At 37.3% G+C, this 24,959-nt stretch overlaps 1 long non-coding RNA gene across 1 annotated transcript; it reads right to left on the bottom strand.

Annotated features, from left to right (window-relative positions):
* Window positions 1–574: 574 nt before the first annotated feature.
* Window positions 575–3,387, bottom strand: LOC110874301. The gene is made up of 3 exons (XR_002555822.2): window positions 3,152–3,387; window positions 1,223–1,280; window positions 575–737 (listed from the first exon to the last, which is right to left on the bottom strand). It is a non-coding gene; the product is annotated as an uncharacterized LOC110874301 (long non-coding RNA).
* Window positions 3,388–24,959: the final 21,572 nt, after the last annotated feature.

Raw genomic sequence — 24,959 nt, 5'->3', positions numbered from 1 at the left:
AGCTCATCAACAGATGCGAGGTCAATACGCTTGTTATGAGAGTCCAGAATAATAATAGAATTTGAATACTAAGATATCATGGTCGTGGCAAAATAATCCGTACAACATACACATGTGAACAACTTATAAATAATCGATTTTTGGACAATTGTACTTTTGTTTTCATCATTGTTTATATCGTATATCGTTTCCAGTTCGACTTATTGTTATCGTGTCTAAACCCCATAGACTTGTACCAAATAAACTAGTCTTTTGGTATCATCGTTTCGAACTATCATTTAATACTATCACATAGTATCCTTGCATTATCGTTTTGTATTAGTGGACGCTTTGTAAAAATATAATATAGAACGCTTGTTGTAAAGAACTTCGTTTTGAAATTGTAGACTAGACTCAAAAAGAATCTTAGTTCACTACAATTGATGCTCTGATACCAGGTCTGTCACACCCCGATTTTCGGTTTGTGCGGAAGCGTATGGCGAGGTGTGACGAGAGCGGCAATCGTTACAATCAATCGAGTAAACAACACATTTGAAACATAAAAGATGTTCATCCATACATTTGATTCGAAATCATAATTTACATTACATATTTCTTGTTTGAAACTTGAAACAACAACAACTTTAACCACATTATTCAAAGTTCAAAACATAACAACCGAAAACAGATGACATCACAAAAGCTTGCGTTCTTGATAACCACTTGAACATATTTTTCCAAAGCCGTCCACTAATCTCCTGTAATACATGTTAATTTTGAAAACGTCAACAAAAGTTGAGTGAATTCATGTTATTTTGTTTTTTTTGCATCAAATGAGTCTCCAAAACATTTGAAGTAATAAAATTCGTTTTTGTATAGTATGATAAAAAAAAAATTGTATGATCATTAGTGTGTTGCAAGGACACTAATATGTATGCCGAATAGGAGGCAACCAAACCTTGACAATTTATCGTGTGTGTCAACGACACTAGTTTGGACACAAAGGCACTCTTGACGATCGTGGTTATCGTTGTCGTTAAGAGTGGGGCTTGCCAAAACCCAAATAGATCTATCCGTTTGTTCCTCGGTACTTGTTTATTCATTAATGGCCCCTTTATTTTAAACACCTATCCGCATGTGATCAAAATAGTTTCATCGTATTATCATACTATTTGTAACATGTATACATCCCCGAAGTTTAAAACTATAAACATTCAAAGTAAAAGGGGAAGCATGAACTCACAGATTTGCGTTCCATGCAAATCTCTATTCGATTCCTTGTTCGCGGTTCGTTTCTCGACCTACAAGTGTTCTAATTTAGTTAGACACTTAGGTTTGTTTTTGTGTATGGTACAAATATTCTATCTTGTATTTTGTTTTTGTGTTTTCATATATATATATAACTTCCTTGTATATACACATTTATTTTATTTTATTTGTGTTTGAATGGGCTTAATTTATGTTTTAGAATTTAAGTCCATTTTGGGTATTTGGTGCTTATGGGCCTAGCCCAAATAACTTTGTTTAAAAATATGGGTCAAGCCCAAATTAATTTATAGGAGTGGGCCTTAGCCCAAAACATTTTATAAAGGTAGCCCTAGCCCAATATAGTTTATAGTTGTGGACTTAGCCCAAATAACTTGTGTAAGAATGGGCCTAGCTCAAATTGTTTTCTAAAATATATCTAGTCCATAATAATTTGTAAATATTGGGTTTTTAGCCCAAGTATTTTGTAAAGTGGGCTTTAGCCCAATTTTGACTAAAAATACATTTTAGTCCAGTGTTTTGTAAAAGTGGGCCTAGCCCAAATTTTGTTTATGAGAAATGGGCATTAGCCCAATTTTAATTTATGGACCACTTTTTAAAGTACATAATTCTTGGGCTAGTAAATAAAATAAAAAAAAAATAATAATAATAATAGTAATACTTGTATTTTTATAAAAATCTAATTTTTATAAAAATTGTTACTTATGCCATAGTTGAACATTTTAGTGCATAAACTTGTGTGACGGTTCGTATTTTATTCTAGTCATTTACTACTTGTCGGTTTTATTTATTCGTATCATTTATCCCGTTTGTGTTGTCCGTCACGTTTTACCATTTGCTTTGTTTGTGCCATTTTTGTTTGTCCAAAAGTCCATATAGTCCAATAGTGTCCGAATTTGTCCATTTGTGTTTTCGTGTCCAAGGATGGACATTTTATTTCGTTTTCAAGTTTATATATATATTTTGTAATTTTTATGGATGTGTAACAATTTTGCATTTGTTCCTACTAGAACTAACATATGATGTACACATCAAAATATATAAACTTATGATACTTGATGAATGCTTTTGTAAGTACACATTTTATCCAAAAATATAAACTTGTCATTTTTATTTAGAAATCTTTTTATAAAACATGGATTTATGACTTTGTCCAAAATTTGTTTAACCATGTTTAAAGACTCCAAATAATTGTTTTAGTAACAAACTTCTTTGTTTAACAACTTTTAACACATCACAAAATTTATAAAAATTTTGCCATAGTTTTGTTTGAAATATGGATTTTCCCCAAGTTTATACAAAACTTGTTTTCAAATTATTTCAATACAAAACATCATCAAGTATCAATATCTATCAAAATTTGTCAACAAAAGTAGCATGAACATGATATTGTTCTTATCTTTCCCAAAAAGGAAACTTTATTCCTTATTTTTGCCAAAAAATTGTAGAAAGAGATTTTATGAAAAACTCTTGTTTTAGATGTCTTACAAAGTCATTTGAAGCATAAACACGTATTCAAAATGTTTACTACTAACATATTTCTTGCTTTTGATTCTTTCCAGAAATGGAAACTTTATTCAATAAATTTTTCAAAAATTTATTTTCTTGTTTTTAAATGGTTTTTCACATTTTACTAGCATGCATGTTCATCAAAAACTCATGTTCATCACTTTGTTGATGAATCTTGGTTGATCCTACATGCATGTATGTAGATCATATTTTTGAGTAAGAATAACCAAGATTCAAGTTTATTAGCCTAGATTTCTCCAAGTTCATCTCTTAATCATAGAAAAATCATGTTTAAAAATAATGATTTTTAGTTGTTTCTTGTTATTTTTCAAGTGGGTTTATGATGAAGTTGTAAAAGAAATCAAAAATAAAAGTGAAGCTAGTACGATGTTCTTACAAATTTTGCAAGGAAACAAAGATGATGATAAGAAATCTTGATGGTTTTAGGCTTTAAGTTCCACCAAAAGAGCTCCAACTAGCTTTTCTAAACACCCTAGTAGTTTGATTCATCCATGGACCTCCATACTTGCAATAATCTCTAGTGTTTGAATTTTGAAAATGTGAAGATGGTGGTGTGCTTGGTTCAAACGATTTTAGAGAGAGAGAGAGTATAGGAAGTTGTAATGTTTGATGGGTTTGGGAAAAATGAATGTAAAGGTAGAGTGTAAGAAAAGATTTTCTTGGATACACTAATAATAACCTCCTTGTTCCAACACACCACTTTTGAGATGAGTGGGCTTAGGTGGGGGTCCCACATCAACGAAAATCAGCCAAAAGGGAAGAATTTTTGCTTTATTTTTTTTATTAAAATCTTGTTTAATTTATAATCTTTAAGCATTTTTAGAACTTTGACATTTTTTATAAAAATATCTACAAGGTTTTAAGCTCTAATATTTGAATGTAGTGTGACACTAGGTAAAATTAGTTCACCAAAATTTTTAGTTTGTAATTCGGGTAAAAAAATCGGTTCGGGTCCTGTACCGGCTTAAATACTGACACCGTGTTTTGTTTAGATAAATACATAACAAAAGTTATTTTTGCACATGTTTTATTATCCAAATAATTAATCCAACTTTTTAGACTAAAAATTTTATTATTTTTGGCACGGTTCCGGTACCGGTTTTACTGACTGGCAGTTTACTGAACTAGCCGTACAGCTTAACGCAATAAGATTCGATTGCGGATTTTGTGTCGTTTTTAATACCCATTATATTATTTATGTCAAATAATATTTATTTTTGGGTTTTCGGACAGTTACTGTTTTGTTCTGCGGAATGCTGTACACTTCCGCATGATTGCTGTATTTTTCTGCGGACTTGGACAATTTGGTTTTTAATTGCAATTTTGTAAATAATAAGGCACATATTATTTTTGGACAAAGCTTTTTATAGAATATTTGTGTAGACATATCCGTATGTCTTGTTTTTATCGTGTCAGACTGTACCGCGACTAGTACTGACAAGTATTGTTTAATCGCGTTCCTATTGTTAGTCTAGGATATTGTTTCCAATCGCAACGGATTTATTATCATAATTTACTATGATTTTTGTAATTCCTAGACTCTCAAGACTTTAATTAATTAAAATCAAGTCGTATACGCGAAAATAAAAATTTAAATAGTTGTTCAGGTTGTACGGAATTACCGGAATTTTGCCGATTATCACAGCGGTGCTGTGGCGGTGGTGGTGGTGGCGGTGGTGGTGGCGGTGGCGGTGGCGGTGGCGGTGCTGTGGCTATTAACCTCAGGGACCATTTTGGCTCTTAACTCATAGTTAAAACTAGTAAATTACAACTACAGGGACTGTTTGTGTAATAAATAAAACTTAAAAACTAACTTCAGTTAAAAAAAACTAACGGAGGTTCATTGAGTACCAACATATTGATAGGTAGGATTATTATATACCAATTCTGTAGGTTGGATTATTATTTACCAACTGGGCAAAGGTTGGTTTATTAAATACCAATTTTCCTAAACTTTATAACAATTATATCATTATATCATTAACAAGAATATAACAATTTTTTTTTTTTGAACGGCAAATTTGGATCACTGACGGACCACTGGAGTATCATCGTGCCACCAGCAGAACCACCCGATCATATCCATCTCCACTAGGCAATAATGCCTATACACCAATTAAAGAGGAAACCCAATAAATCTGGGAAAAACCCCTTTGTGGGAATCGAACCCATGACCTGCTGATCATAAGCCTTATCCCACCCCCAAGATACCACTAGGCTATAATGCCATGGGTAACAAGAATATAACAATTATCATTATATCTTTAACAAGAAGAAATTGTATGAAATAAAGGTACGAGCCGATTTTGAGCTCGACTATGCTCGAACTTGTTTAACTTATGAAAACTCGAGTTCGAACTCAACTCGTATGTAGCTTTTACAAGCTTGAGCTTGGCTCAAGCCAGGCTCACTTATTGTTTTTTAATTAACTTATATTAATTATAACTTTAATTTATATATAATTTAGTTACTTTTAGATTATTTTATAAATATTAATTATTATTATTTAAATATATATATTTAATATATTGATAAATATATATATATATATATATATCTTTAACAAGAAGAAATTGTATGAAATAAAAGTACGAGCCGATTTTGAGCTCGACTATGCTCTAACTTGTTTAACTTATGAAAACTCGAGTTCGAACTCAACTCGTATGTAGCTTTTACAAGCTTGAGCTTGGCTCAAGCCCGGCTCACTTATTGTTTTTTAATTAACTTATATTAATTATAACTTTAATTTATATATAATTTAGTTACTTTTAGATTATTTTATAAATAGTAATTATTATTATTTAAATATATATATTTAATATATTGATAAATATATATATATATATATATATATATATATCTTTAACAAGAAGAAATTGTATGAAATAAAGGTACGAGCCGATTTTGAGCTCGACTATGCTCTAACTTGTTTAACTTATGAAAACTCGAGTTCGAACTCAACTCGTATGTAGCTTTTAGAGCTTGGCTCAAGCCCGACTCACTTATTGTTTTTTAATTAACTTATATTAATTATAACTTTAATTTATATATAATTTAGTAACTTTTAGATTATTTTATAAATAGTAATTATTATTATTTAAATATATATATTTAATATATTGATAAATATATATATATATATATATATAAACAGAAGGCTCGTGAGCCGGCTCCAGCTCGATAAGTGAAGCGTGGGCACATTTACTAAACAAGCTTGTTTTTAGGCTCAGGCTCGAGCATGTTTAAGCTGGCTCGTTCGAGATTTTTTTTATAGCCGAGCTCGAGTAGCTGAGCTCGTTTGTACCCCTAAGAATTAGGAATTATTAAATCCTTTTTAAATTCTTATAAAAAATAAATAAGTAGGGAATGGTTTAGTGTTGAACCAGTAAGAGGTCTGAACTAGAAAGAAGTCTGAACCATTAAGAGGCAGTATAATGCTTAACTATTCAGAGGCAAATATTTTACCAATTCAGATTAGAGGGTTAACCATTCAGATTCAATATAATGCTTAACAATTTAGAGGCAAATGTCTGAACCATTCAAACATCTGCTCGCAAACGAATAGTCTAAACCATAGTCTGAACCATTATGTGTTGAACCAGAACCATTAAGAACTAAACAAACAACCCCTTACTAATTGATATAAATAGTTTGATACATAAATTTTATTTAGCTATAGTAGAAGATATTTTTATATGTAATTACCATTAGTAGATTACATTAAGTTTTAATTGGTCATACGTGTGTTAATAATTTATATTGAGTTTTAACGGTAACGGTAAGACTTAACTATACATTATCGCTCTTAATACGTCAAATGATATGTAGACTATGATGAGTCATGTTATGATGTAATAAGTTATAATGACATTCTTGTTCTAACATTTTCTTAAAACAATCTTAGCTTTCAATAAAGACGTAATGATCTTAATAGATCGTATTAGGTCTTTAACTTACTTTATCAGTCTGTAATGAGTCACATATGTTCGTAATGAGTTATAGTTGGTCATACATGTCTTGTTTCGACATATTGGGTCTTAAGAATTATGATAGCTCTTCATAGGATATAATGGATCTTAACATGTCATATTAGGCGTTATTTAGGTATATTGATATTTAAAGAGTCATAATAAGTTGTAATGTGTCGTTTATGTCTAAATATGTCATATCAGCCACTAAGAGTCCAAATAAGCCACTAAGAGTCATTATAACCCCTAATGAAGTCACGATGGTCCTTATTTGGTCATATTAGGAAGTAATTAGTTAGATTGTGATGGTAATTTAGTTAAGAATTGTATCACATGTCTTCATGGTTCATACGGTCATCATGAGTCATTATAGTTCTTGATGCAGGCTTGATGGTCCCTTGATCGGTAGGCTATAAGTTATAAGGTGCAATGCATGTTTTAGTTGGCTATGATGGGCATTAATACTAAATATGGCTCATAATAGGCGTGTGGTGAACCTTAATAGTTCATATGAGGCGTTAATTAGTTAGAATGAGTTTTAGCTAGTTGCAATAGTTCGTAATAAGTAATAATATGTTAAACATGTATTAATGGGTTGTATTGTGACCCAATATCCGTAGCTAAATCATAGTATAAGAGTGATCCTAAGCACCTATAATACGCAGGTTAAACCCAAGAAGTCAAACTTAGTAATAACAATAAATAACACTAAAGCAATGTAGCACGAATCAAATGGAATTAGCTACCGTGGGAGTGCCAAATGATTTATCATAGGTCAATGGAACTTATGATTCCAACAATGGAAACCAAATAGAGTTAAATTGCAATGATCACCACAAACGAGCATAAGGTGAACCAGGACTGAATGTGGCGAGGAAACCAGTGAAATTATAATGCTATTTATAGTTAGAGAGTTGACTAGGTAGCTAGAGACGCGCTTACAGCTCGAATAAGGGTGGCAAAGACGGTGGAGAGGTGGCAATGGTGGTGACAGTGGCCACCACGTTGCAGAGCTATTAGTAGCCTCTTACGGGCTGCAAGAGGTCTACAAGTTCTCGCTTACGGTTCATGAAGACCGTTAACAATTGTAGCCCATTACACAACACATACGGATGTTGCTACAAATATTATTAATTAATTTTAAAATATTTGATTTTTTTTTTTGTTTTTTGCAACGTATTTTGCTACCAAGGTTGCTATCGAATTAGTAAATTATTTTTTGAATACTTTTGCTATGTTATTTTTTAAGTATTTTTTTTTCTGGATTTTGCTACTAGTTTTGCCACGAACATTATTTGCTTATTTTTTCAATAATTATTTTCTCAACTCTGCTACTGTTTTTGCTACCGAATTTTTAACCTCTTTTAGTTAGTTTTTAAATTTTTTATTTTCATAATTTAGCTATCAATTTTGCCACCAATTTTGCTACAAGTTTTTTTATTATATTTATTTTTGCATTTTTGCTACCAATTTTGCTACAAATTTTATTTTACCTTTTATACTTAATTTTTAAATACTTATTTTCATGGTTTTGCTACGGATTTCGCTATCGATTCTGCTACGTTATCTTTTTTATATATATTTTCTCAATTTTGTTACGGATTTGCAACGGATTTCGCTACGGATTTTATTTGCGACGGAATATCTGTAGCAAAATTGTAGCAAAATGCGTTCGTAGCTAGTACGTAGCTAATCTGTAGCTAACTCGTAGCAAAAGTTGCAACCGCTTTTCCCCGTAGCAAAATTTCATAGCAGATGCCTCTTTTTGTAGTAGTGTACACGGGTTGAATAAATATAATTTTATATATCAAATAATAAAACAATATATATTTAAAAATCTCGTTTATTACATCGGTTGAATAAATGTAATTTTATATATTAAATAATAAAAAAGGTTGTATTTTTAAGAACCCCGTGTATTGTACGGGTTGAGTAAATTTAATTTTATATATTAAATAATGAAAAACATTACATTTTTAAGAATCTCATGTGTTACACGAGTTGAGCACATGTAATTTTATACACAAAACAATGAAAAGTTATATCTTAATAAACCCTATGTATTATATGGATTGAATAAATCTAATTTTATATACTACATAATAAAAAAAGTTATAATATTTTTGTTTACCCCTTATAAACATTTTTGAAATAGGTTTTAAACTTAACTACTTTAGTTTAATAAAATAAATAAATCATAACTTGAAGTGATTGAACATGGTTAGTTCGATTTATTTAAAATACTTGAAGATTTGTGTAGAAAAATTTTATATAATTAGGATAATACTTTAAAAAATGTCATTTTGTTATATTCAAAACAATTTTTTAACTTTATAAGAAAATAATGAATAGAATTATGTGGATTTTTAAAAGCTATTTTTGTAATTATATTATGTAGATTTTCTGTATTTTTTATATACATATAAATATTTATTTGTATTTTACACATTTGTTCCCTTTAGTTAAATTAAAGAATCACATAAATAGTCCTTGATATTTAAAGGGTATGTTGGTTATTCATAGAAATCTAACAAAAAAAAAACTAACAAAGGATAGTGTTAATACCTTAGCCTGTTACAAAATTAAAAGTTAACACCTCATATTGTTACTTTAAACTATTAGTACATTCGGTTGTTACTTTATATAAACCACAGAGACTAATGGTGTAGTTAACTCTAATTTTTAATTGCATAATTTTATTGGAATTATTCAATTCTCAAAATGTAACCAAACAAGACATGGAATGATAATAATCTAATTCACTCCCTATTTCATTTTATTCCAATTCACTCCCTATTTCATTTTATTCCCTCATTCATTTTATTCTCTCGTCTATTAAATTAATTAGCTCATACCAAACAAACCCTAAAGCGTCTTAGTATGCCTCACACTTTTTATAACAAGATCTTAAAGAAGGTTTTTTACATCACATTATTCTAACATGAATGAATAATAAATGTGAAACAACAAGGATGATGACACATCAAAACTACTTTGACAAAAGAATAATGAATGTGAAGAATGCTTCAAGACATTAACACAGAAGAGTGAAGACCACTAATGTGAGGGGAAATGAAAGCATGTGAACAAAATGTAGCTTGGGAAATGACAATATACTTTATCTAAAATGCACTTCTAGTATCATGTGTTATTCTAATTAATAAATATTATTTAATAAACGTAGTCGTTTTAAGAATTGTAAAGTTGGATGGACTGAGTGGTTGAAAAACCCTACTCTTTTTCATGTAACTAGTTTTTTTTACTATAGCCGCGTTGCGGCGAATGTCTTTTGTTGTTTAGTCTGTGTTTATATGTGTTTTGAAATTACTACAAGCGCGTTGCGTACGGAAACCGTTGACAAGAATAAAAAGAAAATATAGGAAAAAACACTAAAAGATAACCAAAAGAAAATCAACCAAAAAAGTTGTATCGTAATAATGTTGTTTGTATGAAGCATGTGGTCAGAGATGAGCAAATGATACTGGGTACCGGTACCGAATTTTCTGAACCAAAAGATCTTAAGTACCAATTCGGTATGACTTTTGGCGTTCATGGTACGGGTTCGCTACCGTTTTTACCTTCATATACCGGTACCGTAACTGGTATTTTCGGTACCAGTACCGATTCAGTATTGGTTGGCACCGAGCTCATCCCTACTCCTGAAACTAAAAAAAGATCATTAAAAGTTGAAGAAAATCAACAAAAAAAAGTTGCACGATACCGTTGTTGTTCGTACGACACCCGTGATCAGGGATGAGCAAATGGTACCGGGTAGCAGTACCGAATTTTGCGCACTAAAAGATTTTCAAAATCAATTCGATACCGACTTATGGTGTTTTCTGTAACAGGCTGGTGCCGGTTTTTACCTTCATGTACCGATAACTGTAGTGATATTTTCGATACCAGTACCAGTTGACATAAATTTACCTAACATAAAAAGTGAAGAAGATAATAAAAATAATTAAAAAAAACTATATTTATTATTATAACCTTTTCTATATTGGCGAAGCTTGGGAGGTCGATTTTTCCCAATTCCGGGGGGCGAAAACGTATATACCTAAGATTTTTCTATACAAAGATACTATTAATAATACTACGCGTCGAAAAGTTCGGGAGGGCAGACGCCCCCTTCCGCCCCAAGAAAGCTGTGCCACTGCTTTTCTACTTTGTGGCCTTTTTAATATACTTATTACTGTTCAAAACGTTCACTTTTTAATATATAGGGGAATTATTTATTTTCATCCAAGTTAGTGTTTTGCTAACCGGGTATATGGCTTTATAGAGTCTGCTTTGTTGTATGTAATGTTCACACCAAACTTAAAATGTTCACACCAAACTTAAAGCCCCTAAGGGTTTTATCACGCCATGTCAGCGCCACATCAGATCCACGTCAGTCAGGGGACTTTATCACGTCTTTCCTTAACTTGCAGGGTGTGGGATAAAGCCACCGTCATCATTACCTAATTATTTTTTTATTTAAATTTAAACATTAATTTTTTTATTTAAGTTTAAACATTAACTTTATTTATTTAAATTTAAACGAGTAAATTACAAAAATCGTCCTTATGTATGTCACATATTGCAAACTGTGTCTTTTATCTTCAATAACTACAGAAAACATACTCGATGTTTGCAAACCCTTGCAAGTTATGTCATTTAGCCCTAACTCAGTTAATTTTTTGTCGTTAAATCTGACCAAATTGACTCCACATGAGGGTATTTTTGTCATTTTACTCTCATGTGGGATCCATTTGGTCAGTTTTAACCACAAAAATACTCTCATGTGGGGTCCATTTGGTCAGATTTAACCACAAAAATTAGCTGAGTTAGGGCTAAAGGACATAACTTGCAAGGGTTTGCAAACATCGAGTACGTTTTATGTAATTATTGAAGACAAAGGACATAGTTTGCAATAAGTGACATACAAAAAGGACGATTTTTGTAATTTACTCAATTTAAACATTATACAAGATTCTTATAATATTCCATAAAACCTTTTAAAAAGCACTGTTTTCTCCTTCTTCCCCTACCTTCTCTCATAAAACTCCCTCTTCCCCTACCTTTAAAACCTACAAATTAGCCAACAAAACTTCAAGAAAATGGTCATTTTGACCATTCTCACCTCGATCCCCTCAACAACTGCTCCTTAACATGGTGGCGAAGGAACCATGGCGCCCCCTTTACATTTGACGGTATGGACAATGGCGCCCCTCCGACGCTATCGGAGGTGAGGTGGCAGGGGTGGCGCCCTCCACACCCTCTGGCCTTAGTGGCAAAGGCTCTTGCATCTTAGAGAATACTAGAGTTCAATTCCTAACATGTGATAGATTAGAATCAGTTAGAAAGGTCGTAATAATTAGCTTTGGGGAAGTGTCATAGATGCCATACATGGCGGGGTAGAAGCGGTAAGTTAGTCCCAGTTAAAACAGTTAGTACGAGTCTGGAAGAATTTGGTCACTGTCAACAAGGATTTTTATAGAGCTGGGTTAAATCTTTATGATAATTTAATTCACGAGGCAACCGAGGTGGATAGGGGCTGCTGGAAATGGAAGAGTGATCGGCAGTTGGTTGACTTTTCAGTCAAACAAGTCAGATCTGATTTGGAAAACCAGCTGCAAAATAACATCCATGTGCAAAAGTTCAGATGGAGCCGCATCATAGTGCCGAAGGTAAATATTTTTGTGTGGCGTGCAGTGAATATAAATATTCCTACGACTGCTGCGTTGGTGGCCAGGGGTATCCAGGTGGGAGATAGGAGTTGCGGTTTATGTGGTATTGCAGACGAGACCGTTGATCACTTATTTGTGTCATGCATAGTTGCCCGGGCAGTTTGGTGACATGTGTTCGTATGGACCAAAGTCCTTACCCCGGCGAGTTTCCAGTATATAAACCAAATGCTTTCGTATTGTTTCAGTTTGGGTCAGGAAAAGAAAAAGGAGCAACTCCTGAATGCTATTTGCCTCATGACCATTTGGACTATTTGGCTGCACCGCAACAACAAGTGGTTCATTAGGAAGAACAGTCCAGTCAACATATCGGTGGAAGAAATTAAGGCCGGTACCTTCTGGTGGGTTACTAGAAGGCCTAAAAGAATTTAGATTTACTTAAAGACCAAATAGGAAATTACAATGTATATTGGTGCAAGTAAGAAGGTGTGAAATACACGTTTGTATAAGATTATTGTAATTTCAGAAATTAAGGAACCCAGGGGCAGAACGCCCCCTTGGTAGGGGTTCGGAAGGAACGCCTTAGGCGGGTTCCAATGACAGGGTCTCTGTTACATTAAAGATGTTTTATTGGAAATGCATTATTGTAACACCCCGTGTTTTCGAATGTCAAAGTCAAAGTCCAAGTCAACTTTGACTTTCTTTGACTGTAAATAGTCTATTTTATAATTGTATTATGTGCAGTAAGTGTTGTAATCAGAAAGAATCGAAGTAATCGAATGTTTGATCGACGCGAACCGATTTACGACTGTGAATAGCAGGAAGTAACAATGCGATAAAGTTAACTAATCAGTAATCGAACCGATCTAACTGTCATCGAACTCGGATTACACGAACTTTGGTTGTTGTTATACGTGTGTGTGGGCCTTATGCGCTACCTGTGCGTGTTTACTTTACGTTTTGTGTGGTAACCAATCGAAACTCGAATCGAAACTCGAAACTCAAATCAAATACAATCGAAATCAAACTACGACAAATGGTAACGTTAGGATAGGGTGAATTATAGATGATTGTATGTTAGATATAGTAGTTGGGACTGAAAGTAATTTGAATAGGAAACTCTATCGTACTCGTAACGTCTTCAATTGAAATCGGAATGTCGAAAATCGTCACACCGAACACTCGAACCAGGCTGCTATTCGATCAGGCTGTCAGCCGATCGAACAGCCCAGCCGATCGAACAGACTGTTCGATCGGGCAGGCTGTCCGATCGGGATGCCAGCCGATCGGCCAGCCCTTTCCTCTTTTGGAGCCTATAAATAGGGTTGTCATTGTCACTCTTTACCACTTTTGGAAAGCTTTGAGCGACCAGCCCGTGCTCCTCTTCTTTTCTCAGATTTCTTCCAATTCCGGTAAGTTTCCACCCTAAATCTTGTACTTTCTTGATCAAAACATGCTCCTACACCTTTCTATCTTTCAATTTTTGATTTCTAACAGTGAAATCACCAAGATCTAGGCATTCTTGGGTGATGTCATCATGGTGTTCTTCAAGAACACCATGTTTTGGCCTTAATCCACCATGAATAGCTCATATCTAACCGATTACCACATAAACAAGCTAAGATCTGTCAAAGATCTAAACTTTTACATGATGTGAAGGATTGAAAGAAGGAATTCCAACTTTCTTTTAACTCTTTTACGCTCAATGCCTTCAAACAGGTAGAAACGGAGCTTGAGTCAACTCACCAAATATTCTAGTGGATGAGTGGTTTAAGATTCGGATTCTAGTTACGAGGTTCACCGATTTCGGGTTAAACATTAAACTATCGTTACGAACCGTTCACTGGCCGGATTTGGGTGATTCCTGTCCGAACAGGTGAAACAAGTAAGAATGGAGGTTCTATGGTTCAGCTCGTTGTCAAACTACCTCGATATAACGTCAAATAACCAGAACAGCCAAGTGTTAGACAAACAGGCCGACCAGGTCAGGATGCTGACCGAACGGTTAGGCTGTTCGAATGAACAACCCAACCGATCGGACATGCCAGCCGATCGACCGGGCCAGCCTATGGCCCCACAACTTAACAATTTCATGAAGCATGGTATTGAACGAGGTACTGTTCGATCGAACAGTTGTTCGTCAACATTACTCTTCGGATCATGAGATACTATGCTTCAACACTTAATCGATTTTCAACTCGTTCGACGCATTGGAGTGCCACCCGATCGAACATGCTATCAGAATGAACAGGCTGTTCGATCGAATATGCTGCTCGATTCGGTGATATCCTGCTGAGGACTAACTACTGAGGTGGCTAACCGATCGGTTAAGCTGACCGATCGAACGGATCGTTCGATCGACCGACCTAAAAGGTAAGAACACTTTTGTGTTCTCAGATGCTACAACGAAAACTTCAAAAGTTTAAATCCTCACACACAAACACATCTTACTTAAAGGAAGAAACAATCCACTCGAACAGTCCAGCCGATCAAACTTACCGGCCGATCGAACGGACTGTCCGAACGAATTGTCCAGTCGAACGAACAACCCACTCGATCGAACCAACTGTTCGATCGACCAGGCTGTTCAACCCACTTACACTTGTTTCCATTCTATGTGTTCTTCATCGTTGTACTATCGAACTGTTCAGGGTAACCCCACTCTTAAGCGCTCCCTTCAATCCATCAATCAATCGCTGTGAGTATACTCGATCCCTTTTTGCTTTCAGCACTTTTAGGTGTTACATACGTTACTTATCAAAATCACTACCAAACACACTACTCAATTGTTTAAACGCTAACCGAATTGCATGTATTACGTGACTAAATGAATGCTTGTTGATTGTGTTTACACGTGGAATGCTGTCTACCTGCCTTAACGACGTAGTACTATAGTTTGGACTCAGCACCCGTTCACTCGGGGGTTGTTAAGGACAATTACTTGCATGGATTACGGTGGTAATCATGTATTGCGAACTGTCTCGGATAGTCAACCCGCAGTCACTAGTATCGATAGGTCCATGTCGATAATTAACATGCTTCGTTTTCCTCTGTGTACATGCTGGTTATGCGTGATCTATTTCGAAAACTATATGCTATTATCAAACTTGTATGCTCACCATTACATTATGTGTATTGACTTTATTTTAACATATGTGACAGGTGTTTAAGGTGTTTGCTTGCTAGGAAAGCGAGGCTAGAATAAAGCTCTAGAGGCCCCCAACAAATAGTTGTATGTAAGGAAAAAGCAACTAGAGCATAGTTGTCTGTAGATCTTGTCAGGCTGGGTCTTTAGGAGCATTTGAACAGTATTTATTTGTTTCCATTTAAAATCTGAGTTATCAGAACAGAATACTTGACTAGTTGTTATCTGTAATAATTTGTTTGTTATTTGGGACACGGTATGGGACGTGTTAATTTAAACTAAATAGTAATGATAATTGTTATGGAAACTTCTGGACAATCTGTTTCGCTCAGTGCCATGCCCCGATGATTCCGCCATCGGTTGGGGTGTGACAGATTGGTATCAAAGCCATAACTATAGGGAATTAGGCAGGACACGACCTAGTCCGGGTCACTGTCTTAGAGACCTAGACTATAGTTAGGAACCAACAGATCAAGCTTATGTGCTATATTCTGATATTCTTCGCTATCACTGCACTCGAATTTTCGAATAGAGTCAAGCGATTTAGTCAAGATTAGGTGTGAAAGCCGCCAACTCTCGACTAAATTGTTTGAACAATGCTGATTTTACCAATTTATCAATGATTTTTCTCATTATTTTCGATAACGAATGAGGAGAATTATACCAAATCAGGAGTGAAATCCATATTTTGATGAATAATCTCCTCAAATTTTACTAAAACAAGGAAGAAATTGCTAAGCCAGGGGTGAAACCCGAACCTTGGCAACTTATTCCAACTTTTACTCATCTCACCAAAGCCTCGACGGACTCCAACGACCTGAACTCACGAGTATGACCTAGGGAATACGGGTTGAATGCCCAAGAATCGAGGCAGAAACGCGATCCCGAAAGTTGGAAAGTGACGACAAGTCCATTGTGAATAGTCGAATCGCTTTGGGTAGTCAATGTCTAGTAGCCGCAGACAATCTATTTCTCGATTTTATGTGTTTCAATTCTGAGCCCGCAACCGCAGACTCTAATGATTCGTTGATTTTATGTGTTTTATGTGTAATTACCTGTTTATGTGTTTTATTTTGATGAATCGTTCGATTTTTTCTATCACTTCGATCAACACACACGACTCGCATTGCTTTTCTATCTCAAAACGGTAACAAGTCGTTGCAATTCTAGACGATACTATGCTAGGATATACACTATACTATGTTGTACTCGTCATGCAATACAAAAATGTGATACTATTCGATATACTATACGCGGTCGCTATATACGAACGACGCACGAGCTGTGAATAATAGGTTTCTGTATTCTGACTGCATCCGTGATTAAGTGCCTATGTGCTTATGTGCTTCTGTGATTATGTGTCTCTGTGCTCTACGTGCCTATGTGCTTCTGTGATTACGTGAATCTGTGGTTATGTGCCTACATGTTTATGTGATGCGTGTTTCGACGTGTTCCTAAGCTTTAGTAAGTAGTAGACGTGTGAGGTGAGATTCGATTTGTTGTGCCTGAGACATACGACGATGTCTATTGCAGACCATGTCGTCATCTGGACACCGAACCCCACTTACCCGCCAAGAGAAGAGAGATAGGCGTCTCGCTACTATCATCGCCAAAAGTGTGGCAAAAGCTGTGAGCGATGTCTTTGAAAACGCCAGCAAGTCATCTGAGGAGTCGCGAATCGATGCTCCTAAGGATACCAGCAAGACTGGGTTCAGCTTTAAACAATTCAAGGCATGCGGACCAAAGGAATTCACCGGAGAAGATGGCCCAACAGCTATGTTTCAATGGTTCGATTCTATCGAAGTCACTCTGCGCCAAAGCGGCTGTCCAGAAAATCTTTGCACCCTCAATGCTACAGGCGTCTTCCAGTCCCGAGCTCTAGACTGGTGGACGGCCGAACGAAACAAGCGCGGAAATGATGCAGCTTATGAGCTAACATGTAAGGAGCTGAAAGCCATCATGATGGACGAATTATGCCCTCCCCATGAACGCCAAAAGTTGGAGGACGAGTTTTGGAACATAAAGCAGAAGGATGGAGATAACGCTGCCTTGACTGCACGCTTTAAACAGCTCAGCATCATCTGCCCCGATCAGGTCAAGACGTCAGACATGGCCATCAAAAAGTATATTCGAGCTCTACCCGATTGTGTTGCCGATTTCGTTCATGCTGCCAAGCCTTCATCGATTGAAGAGACCTACCTGCTTGCCGCAGAAATCAATGACAAGCGGGTAAAGTCTGGTTTCTGGGATAAGAATACCAAGTCTCTGCACCAAGCCACCTCCACATCAACCGTCGACACCACCACTGCTCAACCCTCCAAGTCATCGAGAAGGAAGAAGAAGCACAACAACAACAGTTCCAGCAACAAGAACTGTGCTGTAACAACGACTGCTGCCCCCTGCAAGCCGTACCGGCTCAGCAGCAGTCGCACCATCGACAAGCTCCAGTGATCAATGCGCCGCCAGCTAAGCGCGCTTACACAGGTCCCCACCCGCTCTGCCCGACATGCTCATACCATCATCCGGTGGGAATCGCCTGTCGTTTCTGCGCCCACTGCAACCTCTACGGGCATTTCACTGCGAACTGTCGCTAAGGCCCCCGTCAAGCCCCAGTTCAAGCCGCGGCTCATAAAGCTCTACTTCCAGCCCCTCAAGGCCAACCAGCAGCTCAAGCACCTGCGGTCAATGCTCGAGTCTGCTTTGCATGTGGTGACCCTAACCACTTTGCAAACATGTGCCCGAACCGGGTTGTGAAACAAGAACCCCAGCAGCAGCAACAGCAGCAGCCTCAGCAGCAACAGCAAGTAGCTCGTGCCAGAACCTTTAACATCAACGCACGTCAAGCCCAGGCTGATAACAACGTGGTTAATGGTACGTTCCTTGTGAATGGTATTTATGCATCATGTTTGTTTGATACTGAAGCCGATAACTGCTTTGTGTCATTTGAATTCGACAAGCTCCTTAGTCGTAAGCGTTCATATCTCCCCTCGTCATTCGAAGTCGAAGTTGCTACTGGAAGAACCGTCGCTGTTAACTCTGTTCTTCGTGATTGTACCCTAGAGCTCAACAATCACGTCTTTCCAATCGACCTTATTCCAATGCAACTCGGAAGTTTTGACGTCATAGTAGGCATGGACTTTCTTCGCGAAAATCATGCTGAAGTTGTGTGCTTTGAAAAGATGATTCGATTCTCGCTCGCGAATGGTGATCTATTGTGTGTATACGGTGAAACAGCTTCGAAAGGTCTTAAACTTATGTCATGCGTCCAAGCTAGCAAGTATCTCCGCAAGGAATACAACGCTTTCTTGGCCAACATTGTAGTAGCGGAGAAGGAAAAGAAAAAGAAGGTTGAAGTCAAAGACGTCCCAGTGGTTCGTGAATTTCCTCAGGTGTTCCCTGATGATCTTCCTGGATTACCGCCAAGTCGTGATATCGACTTTCGTATCGACCTTTTTCCTGGAGCTAACCCTGTTGCCAAAGCCTCTTACCGACTCGCACCATTAGAAATGAGGGAACTCTCAAACCAACTCCAGGAGTTACTTGAAAAAGGCTTTATTCGACCGAGCACCTCTCCTTGGGGCGCGCCAGTCCTTTTCGTCAAAAAGAAGGATGGGTCGTTCAGGATGTGCATCGACTATCGGGAATTGAATAAGCTGACCATCAAGAACCGTTACCCTTTGCCTCGAATCGATGACCTATTTGATCAGCTGCAAGGTGCCAAGTGTTTCTCGAAGATCGATCTACGTTCAGGCTATCATCAGTTGCGCATACAAGAGGAAGATGTACCTAAAACAACCTTTCGCACTCGATACGGCCACTATGAGTTCGTTGTTATGCCTTTTGGTCTAACCAACGCACCCGCGGTTTTTATGGATCTGATGAATCGCGTGTGTAAGCCTTATCTTGACCGTTTCGTCATCGTGTTCATCGACGATGTCCTGATTTATTCCAAGTCGAAAGCCGAACACGCGCAACATCTACGTTTGGTTCTCGAGTTACTCCAGTGAAACCAACTCTACGCCAAGTTCTCCAAGTGCGAATTCTGGTTGGAGGAGGTTCAGTTTCTTGGTCACATCGTGAATAGTCAGGGTATTCATGTCGATCCCGCGAAGATTGAAGCAGTCAAAAGCTGGATTACGCCAAAGAACCCGTCTGAAGTTCGTTCTTTTCTCGGACTAGCGGGTTATTATCGACGATTTATCGAAGGATTCTCTAAGATCACTGTGCCGCTTACCGCTCTTACCCATAAAGACAGGTCTTTTGTTTGGGGAACCGAACAAGAGTCTGCTTTTCAAACCCTTAAGCGCAAGCTCTGCAATGCTCCCGTTCTCACATTGCCGGACGGAAACGACGATTTCATTGTCTACTGTGATGCTTCTAACCTTGGTCTTGGCTGTGTACTCATGCAACGAGACAAGGTTATAGCTTACGCATCTCGTCAGCTCAAAATCCACGAGAAGAACTATACAACCCATGATCTCGAGCTAGGCGCAGTTGTTTTTGCGTTAAAGATTTGGCGACACTACCTGTATGGTACCAAGTGTAAGATCTTCACCGATCACAGGAGTTTACAACACATCTTTAATCAGAAGGAACTTAACATGCGTCAACGCCGATGGGTAGAATTTCTTAACGATTACGACTGTGAGATTCGTTATCACCCAGGCAAGGCAAATGTGGTTGCCGACGCTCAGCAGACGGAGTTATTTGCTCAGTATTCGCAAGACCCAAGCCCGGCACAACCTCGAAGCTCTCATCCGCGAAGCCCAACATGCTTGTTTTAACGAACGCACTTTGAAGAAGGAGAGAATCTATCACGATGGAGCTCAGCTGGTAAGTAAGGCAGATGGGATTTTCTATTATCTGGACCGAATTTGGGTCGCCAAACCAAGCAACTCAGACGCTCACGCATCCCTATCGTGAAAGTCCGATGGGAAGGCAAACGAGGCGCGGAGTTCACTTGGGAACTCGAAAGCGACATGAAGGCCAAGTACCCGCAGTTGTTCAAATGAAGATCTGAAGCGTCAAATTGGTAATTCACGGTGCTGTGCAGCTTCGAGCCTAATTTCGGGACGAAATTCCCTAAACAAGGGGAGGCTATAACACCCCGTGTTTTCGAATGTCAAAGTCAAAGTCAAAGTCCAAGTCAACTTTGACTTTCTTTGACTGTAAATAGTATATTTTATATTTGTATTATGTGGAGTAAGTGTTGTAATCAGAAAGAATTGAAGTAATCGAATGTTTGATCGACGCGAACCGATTTACGACTGTGAATAGCAGGAAGTAACAATGCGATAAAGTTAACTAATCAGTAGTCGAACCGATCTAACTGTCATCGAACTCGAATCTCGGATTACACGAACTTTGGTTGTTGCTATACGTGTGTGTGGGCCTTATGTGCTACCTATGCGTGTTTACTTTACGTTTTCCTACCAATCGAAACTCGAATCGAAACTAGAAACTCAAATCAAATACAATCGAAATCGAACTACGACAAATGGTAACGTTAGGATAGGGTGAATTATAGATGATTGTATGTTAGATATAGTAGTTGGGACTGAAAGTAATTTGAATAGGAAACTCTATCGTACTCGTAACGTCTTCAATCGAAATCGGAATGTCAAAAATCGTCGCACCGAACACTCGAACCAGGCTGCTATTCGATCAAGCTGTCAGCCGATCGAACAGCCCAGCCGATCGAATAGACTGTTCGATCGGGCAGGCTGTCCGATCGGGATGCCAGCCGATCGGCCAGCCCTTTCCTCTTTTGGAGCCTATAAATAGGGCTGTCATTGTCACTCTTTACCACTTTTGGAAAGCTCTGACCGACCAGCCCGTGCTCCTCTTCTTTTCTCAGATTTCTTCCAATTCCGGTAAGTTTCCACCCTAAATCTTGTACTTTCTTAATCAAAACATGCTCCTACACCTTTCCATCTTTCAATTTTTGATTTCTAACCGTGAAATCACCAAGATCTAGGCATTCTTGGGTGATGTCATCATGGTGTTCTTCAAGAACACCATGTTTTGGCCTTAATCCACCATGAATAGCTCAGATCTAACCGATTACCACATAAACAAGCTAAGATCTGTCAAAGATCTAAACTTTTAAAGTATGTGAAGGATTGAAAGAAGGAATTCCAACTTTCTTTCAACTCTTTTACGCTCAATGCCTTCAAACCTGTAGAAACGGAGCTTGAGTCAACTCACCAATATTCTAGTGGATGAGTGGTTCAAGATTCGGATTCTAGTTACGAGGTTCACCGATTTCGGGTTAAACATTAAACTACCGTTCCGAACCGTTCACTGGCCGGATTTGGGTGATTCCTATCCGAACAGGTGAAACAAGTAAGAATGGAGGTTCCATGGTTCAGCTCGTTGTCAAACTACCTCGATATAACGTCAAATAACCAGAACAGCCAAGTGTTAGACGAACAGGCCGACCAGGTCAGGATGCTGACCGAACGGTTAGGCTGTTCGAACGAACAGCCCAACCGATCGGACATGCCAGCCGATCGACCGGGCCAGCCGACCGACTAGCCTATGGCCCCACAACTTAACAATTTCATGAAGCATGGTATTGAACGAGGTACTGTTCGATCGAATAGTTGTTCGTCAACATTACTCTTCGGATCATGAGATACTATGCTTCAACACTTAATCGATTTTTAACTCGTTCGACGCATTGGAGTGCCACCCGATCGAACATGCTATTAGAACGAACAGGCTTTTTGATCGAATATGCTGCTCGATTCGGTGACATCCTGCTGAGGACTAACTACTGAGGTGGCTAACCGATCGGTTAAGCCGACCGATCGAACGGATCATTCGATTGACCGACCTAAAAGGTAAGAACACTTTTGTGTTCTCAGATGCTACAACGAAAACTTCAAAAGTTCAAATCCTCACACACAAACACATCTTACTCAAAGGAAGAAACAATCCACTTGAACAGTCCAGCCGATCGAACTTACCGGCCGATCAACGGACTGTCCGAACGAATTGTCCAGCCGAACGAACAACCCACTCGATCGAACCAACTGTTCGATCGACCAGGCTGTTCAACCCACTTACACTTGTTTCCATTCTATGTGTTCTTCATCGTTGTGCTATCGAACTGTTCAGGCTAACCCCACTCTCAAGCGCTCCCTTCAATCCATCAATCAATCGCTGTGAGTATACTCGATCCCTTTTTGCTTTCAGCACTTTTGGGTGTTACATACGTTACTTATCAAAATCACTACCAAACACACTACTCAATTGTTTAAATGCTAACCGAATTGCATGTATTACGTGACTAAATGAATGCTTGTTGATTGTGTTTACACGTGGAATGTTGTCTACCTGCCTTAACGACGTAGTACTATAGTTTGGATTCAGCACCCGTTCACTCGGGGGTTGTTAAGGACAATTACTTGCATGGATTACGGTGGTAATCATGTATTGCGAACTGTCTCGGACAGTCAACCCGCAGTCACTGGTATCGATAGGTCCATGTCGATAATTAACATGCTTCGTTTTCCTCTGTGTACGTGCTGGTTATGCGTAATCTATTTCGAAAACTATATGCTATTATCAAACTTGTATGCTCACCTTTACATTATGTGTATTGACTTTATTTTAACGTATGTGACAGGTGTTTAAGGTGTTTGCTTGCTAGGAAAGCGAGGCTAGATAAAGCTCTAGAGGCCCCCAACAAATAGTTGTCTGTCAGGAAAAAGCAACTAGAGCATAGTTGTCTGTAGATCTTGTCAGGCTGGGTCTTTAGGAGCATTTGAACAGTATTTATTTGTTTCCATTTAAAATCTGAGTTGTCGGAACAGAATACTTGACTAGTTGGTATCTGTAATAATTTGTTTGTTATTTGGGACACGGTATGGGACGTGTTAATTTAAACTGAATAGTAATGATAATTGTGATGGATACTTCTTGACAATCTGTTTCGCTCATTGCCATGCCTCGATGATTCCGCCATCGGTTGGGGTGTGACAATTATATTTGCGTGGATAGTGAAAAGTTACAAATGAAAATGATCTTCAAAGTTATTAGAAATAAGTAGTAAATTGTTATTGCTCAGGGTAGCAACCTGGTTACTGAAAAGTTACAAATGAAAAGGATCTTCAAAGTTACTAGAAATAAGTAGTAAGTTGTTATTGCTCGGGGTAGCAACCTGGTTACTGAAGGTCGATAGCAAGTTGCTACTTTTTTGGTAGCAACATGTGCCTAAGTATCAACTAAGATGGGGTAGCATCTTGTACTCTAGTAGCAACTTTGAAGTTTGCCCAAACGAGTAACCAACATGTGTTGTACTTTGTCGGACCATTGGTGCTCCATTGTTGCGTTGTGTTGTGTTGTGTTGTGCCTATTAATGTTGTTTTTTAGTTCTTCTTGAAGTGTAATAATATGCTATATTCATTTAATATTCACATTTGTAAAGTATATTATTAGTTAGTATTGCTTAACCCTAAACTAGAATATCATTCACCAGCTTGCAAGTTCCACCCATACGGCTTCTAAAAGTTGTGTTGTTGATCAGTTTTGTTTAGACATAATGGAAAACATGAATAACATACCTGATTGTAAGATACAGGCTAGCAGCGAATCCAGATGGAGACGCAGCAATAACGTTTGACATGATTGTCAGATTGATCTGGTTCCTCCTTAAGGTGCAATCTAATGATGGTGATGATGAAAACCGATAAAGGGTAGTCGGTTGAGGAGAGGAGGCGATTTGATGTTATGATAATTAGGTTATGTGTCTAACCTTAGAAACTCTATATAAGTCTCCTTATATATGCACCCAAGAGGAAACCCTAATAAGTTAATAAGGATAATAAGGCCCATCAACAATTACCAACTAATTATTTAATAGGTTGTTATATATTTTGATCTATATAATGTAAATGATTATAATGGCTACTAGATTAAACATTACATCATAATATATTTAATCTTACATTCTCCCACTTAGTCGAGTAATCAGTTACTATGAGTATTAGATAAGCCTGATCAGGAGTTAACACTCATTTTAGCCATATACAAGAACTATAGCAGAGAAATACAGCCGTTGAATCATCATGCGACTCAGGACCCCCATCAGTTATACAATAGCCTTAATTTAAAACCTAATCGTTATGATCAAAATACGCATGAGCCCTTTATTTGATTTGTAACTATATTTGTCTATATGCCATTATACCGGTTTAACATATTTAGAGACATACAAAATCAAACTGGTGAGGAAAATTAACTAATACTTAGTCATTCATAGTACGATATGCAGTTGCTCACGGCCATTAATTAATACCTGTCTATGAGCTCTCTTAATAATAATTATGGGTAATAGCCCTTCAGTTATAGGATCCTTAAGCATATCATGAATGTATTCGATACAAAGACTTAGTTTCC

The sequence above is a fragment of the Helianthus annuus genome, chromosome 2 (assembly GCF_002127325.2).
Source record: "Helianthus annuus cultivar XRQ/B chromosome 2, HanXRQr2.0-SUNRISE, whole genome shotgun sequence".
NCBI lineage: Eukaryota > Viridiplantae > Streptophyta > Magnoliopsida > Asterales > Asteraceae > Helianthus > Helianthus annuus.
Note: the sequence above shows the minus strand (reverse complement) of the source record. Positions and strands in the feature narration are given on the sequence as shown.